The 6,134-nt window shown below is 38.5% G+C and overlaps 1 long non-coding RNA gene across 1 annotated transcript; it reads right to left on the bottom strand.

Moving 5' to 3' along the window:
* Nucleotides 1–5,055: 5,055 nt before the first annotated feature.
* LOC139082646 (uncharacterized) lies at nt 5,056–5,800 on the bottom strand. Its single transcript, XR_011538853.1, has 2 exons — nt 5,442–5,800; nt 5,056–5,170 (listed from the first exon to the last, which is right to left on the bottom strand). It is a non-coding gene; the product is annotated as an uncharacterized lncRNA (long non-coding RNA).
* Nucleotides 5,801–6,134: the final 334 nt, after the last annotated feature.

Here is a 6,134-nt window from a genome sequence, read left to right as displayed (position 1 = left end):
ACTGCACAGTTCTAACACTTTAGACCTATGCCCTTTGGTGGGATAGCTATGAGCCAATGTGACTATTTAACTTTAAACTAATTAAAATTAAGTAAGATTAAAATTTCAGCTCTTCAGTCACACAAGCCACGTTTCAGGAGATCAAAACTCACATGTGGCTAGTGGCTATCATATTGGACAGTGCAGAGAGAGAACATTTCCGTCATCACAGAAAGTTCCATTGGGCAGAGTTGTTTTAAACCTGTCTCAGGTAGTCCTGAGCCTTCCTTTTCCCTAGGATTCTGTCTTTGATGCCCTCTGCTCTATGCCCCGCAGCAGCTAATGAGCCAGACTCCTCTCCTGCCCCTAGTCTTGACTCCTCAGGACCCTACTTGGCTAGGAAGGGAATTTAGAAGGCAAGCTTATGGTTGACCATTTCCATTTTGTTCATTTCCTAGCCTAGCAAGAGGACACGTTGTTCTAATATTTTAGGGGCCCCTGTGCAAAATCATCTAAGGAATGATTTGCCTCCTTAAAATCCAAATTAATGCTGTCTTATTCTGCAATGCTCTCCTTCCTAAAACTCCACTGCCCTTCAGATAAGGAGGGCGGGTAAGAGGAAAAGAGAGGGAGAGAGAGTAGAGGGAGGGACAGAGAGAGAGGAAGAGAGAGAGAGAGATCCTCTTGTCAGCAAACTCTTTACTGAAAATATTAATTCCACTAAAAGCATCAAAAGAGCTTTTTCCCCCTTAGAATGAAAAAAATACAGCTGCAGAGCAAAATGGAAGGCTTGAATGAACATTTCAAGTCCTACCTGTCACAAGCCATTAGTTGAATTGCCTAAAGAAATCCCTTGACAAGTATAAGTGCTGTTTTTATGTTAGAGAGTCTCATAATGTTGGCCACAAGAAGAAATTTCTCCTCAAAAGCTCCTTCTGTTTAATAAAGTGATTTGTTCCAGTAACAGTGATAATAAAATTGCTGAATTGAAACAGGATTGTTCAATGAAGACCTGAATCCAATTTGCTAGACTAGTATGATTACACTTTTATCTCTGTGTTTACTCATTTGTAGAATTGCTACCAGTCTTTTGATATGCAATTAATAGGATTAATGGTTTTCAGGACCAGAAGGCAGTAAGAGGGAACAGACCCGTCCTAGGTGGCCCAGCAGCTGTGTGTGGCCTCTTCGGGGCTGTGCATCTTGCTGGCTGTGTGCTACAGAACAATAAGTTGATTACCATGCCTTGTCTTTTAAAAAGAGATTTCTTTTGCCACTGAAAATTATTTTGCATCATTTTATCTATGGTAATTTATGTCCCTCCCCTCTGTGAGTTCTTCAGGCAGCTCATGGTACAGCCTCATGGCCCAGGAAAGGAAGGTAAAGATTAGAGTAACAGCAACAATTTTCTAAAATTTAACTTTTGGAGTGCTATTATCTTCTCCATCTAATCCCATACCCCATGCGAAAGTTCTTATTACCACTATTAGTGGCTTTAATAACAGAATGAAAAATTTTGACAAACCATTTCTCTCATTGCCTAGAAATCTTTGAAGGTTTATGTGTACACATATTTATTTTTGTGATAGTTTACATACCCTTATAGTTTTTTCCAATCTCCATGGCCTTTGGGATGGTGCCATCTTAGACCCTCAAAAGGGATTGGTATAATCACATGGTACCCTAAGTAAGATTTTTTAAATACATACTCCTTTTTTGTGTGGAGATGTTTGTTTTTTTGTTGTTGTTGCATATTTGTTGGGTTTTGGTTGGGTCTCTTTTGTAAAAGATTAAAAAAACTAGTAAAAATATATCTAGTAATGACAGAAGCCAGTGTCTGTATCAGCTACCAGAATATTTTTTATTGAAATGTATTTGACATCTAACATTGTGTAAGTTCAAGGTACACAACATGTTGATTTGATACATTTATATATTGTGATCTGACTGCCACTGTAGTGTCAGCGAGCAGCTCTGTCACATCACACAGTCATCATTAGTGCCCATCAATGGGTGACCGGATAACGAGGATGTGGTATATCTGTACAATGGAATACTATTCAGCCATGAGAAAGCTACCAGAATATTTTAAGATCAGAGCTTGATCATTTTTAGCAAACACTGGTGTCTTTGCCTGGGTTCTTAGTAAACAGAGCACAAGGAAAACCTTAGTGTTAATGCTTTATCAAGGGCACAATCCCAGGGAAGCAAGAGTGAGGTGAAAAAAACAAAGCTAGGCAAAAAATGAGGGAAAACACATACACGGTGGTATGTTACCAAGTGGACACAGCATCACTGGTAGTTTAGTCATGCTGGATAGCTCCCCATCCAGCTATAAAGGGAACCACTTCATCTTAGAAGTCTGTCAGAGGAGAGAAGGGCAAGTAAATGTCCACGGGCTCCTTTCTGTCCCCTCTCTCTCATTGCTCAAAGTTTCTTCATTGGGGTGTTAACCCAATGCTTCCCAGTTATGTTGTCTGGTCCCTCAGGAAAGTCACTGGGGAAGCCAGAGCCCCATGGGTCTTGTTGGGTCAGAATATGGTGCCTTAGCTGATGCATTTCTCCATGGGCTCAGTGAAGACGATGCCGGAGACCAGCGCTCATCCACAGGGGAGGCTAAAACAAGCCCAGGCATTAGGAAAGGAGGCTGTGGCAGCTAGAGCTTTACAGTCACAGGAAGAGCATGAGCTGTCACCAGAGCTGATCTGGCTGGGAAGCAGGGAAAATGGCCAAGGGCTGGTGGAAGGGGACAGGTAGATGGGACAAAGCAGATCTAGGACAGTGCATAAACTGAGTCTAGTACAACTGGCAAGTTAAATCTATTCTGAAGAGCTGTTTCCACAATAAAGAGAACATTTTCACCACTCCCTGCATTAAGTGAACTATTTACATCATCGTAGGTGAGGTTTGCCTGCTATCACTTCAAATATGTGATACATGTAGTCAAGACACCATCCCAAGATAAAAACAGGGATGAGTGAGTTCTTCACCTAGGACCTAAGGGCCTTGATTGTGGTAGAAACTATTGGTAGACATTATTAGTTGAATGAAGAAGTGACTGGTCAGCCAATTGGGCCACGGCATCTACCTCTCCAGCCACATCCTCCTCCGAGCTTTGCCTAGGTTTCCTGAATATGACCAAGACACTAAAAATGTAACTTCACCTTAAAAAGAGGAAATGAAAATCTAACTGCACCTTAAAGGGAGTCTAAGTGGTATTTCCATTCTCACATTTTAGTGGAGATGGGGTCAAATATTTTCCACCACCCTTGAGTCCCCTCCCTGGTCCCCTGGCAAGTTTGCTTCTTTAATTGCCACACCTTGACTAGTAATTTTGCTATCAGAATATTAGTAGGGAAACATTTTTGATGTATTATATACCTTTTTATAAAGCCACTACAGTGTCATGTATCTGACTTTCATCAACCACTGAACAATTTCAAAACATTTTTTTCAAGATATGCTCTCCGTGTCTTCTCCAGGTGATGAAGCCCTTTATTCCAGCAGAGACACTGGCCATAGTCTTCCATCAAAGTGATAGTTAGTGTCTGGAAGTCTTTTTTATATGGATTCAAGAGAACCCAAATGGACCAGAAGTTCACATTTTTTTTATATGCTGGCAGTTCTTACTCTGCATGATAGTGTGGGACCAGGAAAAAGATCTTTCTAACTGATACCATGCAAAGCAATCTTAATAATCAACAAGAAAACTCATGATCGCCCCATAACATATAAAAATTTTCATCTAAATGTTAAACACTTTCTTACTGTAAGTTATAAGCGTATCATAAAATAAAAAATAAAACTAATATTTATTTAGTACACTAATTTAAAACATTAGAAACAATCATGTGTTTTATTCCTTTGTAAAAAACTCACTAAGAATAGTTTGGCAGTACTTCCCTCCTTCTCATATACTCATTAGCATCTTTTCTATGCCTTGACAAATTGTCATACTCCTTTCTAAGTATAGATCATCTTGCAATTTTTTATCCTTTGCGATGTTAATGTTGTGAAATATCTCTGCACGTTCCTTTAATGTGAAATTTTTTGCCAATGCTGCTTCATCTGGTACATGTCCATCTTTTTCATCACGACCACTTTCCTCATTTATGCTGAGTTTGCCTTCACTAAGTTCCTTTGGCTGCACACTCAGAGTCTCCTGAATAAGGACAGTGTCACCATTCTCTCAGTCAGTTATTTCTTCTATAACTTCACTTAAGTTTGATTTGAATTTCACTTCCAGCATTATCACTTTTCATTGCTTTGTTGCAATTTCGTCTTTGTTGGTCAATTCTCTTTTGTGATTATCCACTTGGTAAAATGCCATGTGGCTTTGTCAGTCTCCCAAATTCACCATACATCTGCCCCTGGAAGGGTGTTTTGTTCACCACTTGATCTCTGGCACTCAGTATGATGCCCAGTACATAGTGAATGTGCAGTAAGTATTTGATGAGTGGAAAAAAAAGACAAATAGACAACACTACAATACACTTTGATGTCTGTACATGAGCTGAATAACAGATGCTCGACGATCAGTCACTGACAGAGTTTGAAAAAGTGATGTGACTGGTCACTGATCATGATACACATTTGTTATTTGCATATGATTCATGGACTGAACAGCTAGCAGTGAAGTTTATACTTTATGCAATTACTTACAGTTAATATACCATGGTAAGTGAAATCTGAAGCACGGTGTTGGGTACTGGTACTGTTTAAGTAAACCATAGTAACTGAAATCTCTTCATATCAGAACCTTGCAAAGTGAGGACTGCCTATATTTGATGTTCGTGCTTTCTGGACTTGGTAAGAGAACCTACCCAACCACCACAAGATGAAAGGACTCTCACCATCTGGCCAAAAGATACCCAAAGGAGTAAAAAAACACATGTATGTGATTTCTTATACATATATGTGCATAGGTACCCACTAGGGACTGTGCCTAAACTCATGGAGTACAGTGTGTATGTTTTGGAATCTGAAAGAACCAAGTTCAAATGTTACTCAGTCTCTCATAAACTCAATTTCCTCATATGTAAAACCCTATCTTAAAGAATTGCTGTGAGCATTAAGTAAGATAATATATGTAATAATTTTACCACAGTGCCTGGTTCATAGTACAGTCATTAAATGGTGTTAATGGTAGTAGAAGTAATGATGGTAGTCATGATGGTGTGCTGTTGGGTACCTGAAAGAACAATGAAATACAGAACTTTAAGAAAGAATAGAACTGGAGTACTGAATTGGAAAAACTTGAGCTTTCTGGAAGGTTATTATAGTATGATTTTATAGGAAAATCATAAAACATTTACTCTGAAAATCTAGAACTTTAAACAGGTTAAAATGCCTCCAATATAGGGAAAAACGAGCAAATAAGCTTTGACGTCCATCCATGCCAAGTCATGGTGCCAAAAAAGCATTTATGTCTCTGTTGTGAGCTTTATCCAACATCCACTTACCAGTTCCTGGTTTGCAAATCCAATTACTCTAGCATAGAGATTTGAATAGCAAAATTGGCAATACTTTAAGCTTGATAAATTGGAGCTGCCAGCATGATAGCACAATTGTAGAAAAGAGTTCTGCTTGCCCATTTCAAGAGCTTGCCATGAATTTACCTTTGAGTAAACTGAATTCATTAACCATCTCAATGCCATACACATTTCGGAAATTTGAAGGGACCATGGCCTAATTGGGACAGGTTAAATTTACTTAAATTAAATTACAAAAGTGACTAGCATTATTCAAACAATTGAAAAGTTTTTGAGCTTTACAGCTGTGTTCCCTAAACTATGTTCTATGGAACATCAGTGTTCATTGTGATGTAATATGCAGTCCTCACAAAAAAAGGGGAGAAGTTTTGTAGTCATGAATCTGGAGATTCACAGCATACATTAGAATTCAAAGACTTTGAGAATCCCTGCAGTTAAAAAAAAACAGAAAAACTCTTTAGATTAATCACATTTCCCAAATATATTAACCCTGAAACACTCAAAAATAAAAACAAAAACGATTGCTTTCCATAGAATATGGTCTTTCATGTAACAGTTTTGAAAAGTGGGACAAAAAGTATACATGAATTAGGGATTCACACCATTACATGATTTATAGCTTGAGACATTGAAGTGATTTCAATAGTATTTCTGTGCTATATC

This window comes from Equus przewalskii, chromosome 3 (genome assembly GCF_037783145.1).
Source record: "Equus przewalskii isolate Varuska chromosome 3, EquPr2, whole genome shotgun sequence".
Classification (NCBI taxonomy): domain Eukaryota; kingdom Metazoa; phylum Chordata; class Mammalia; order Perissodactyla; family Equidae; genus Equus; species Equus przewalskii.
The sequence above is the reverse complement of the archived record's forward strand: the minus strand, read 5'-3'. Positions and strand labels throughout refer to the sequence as shown.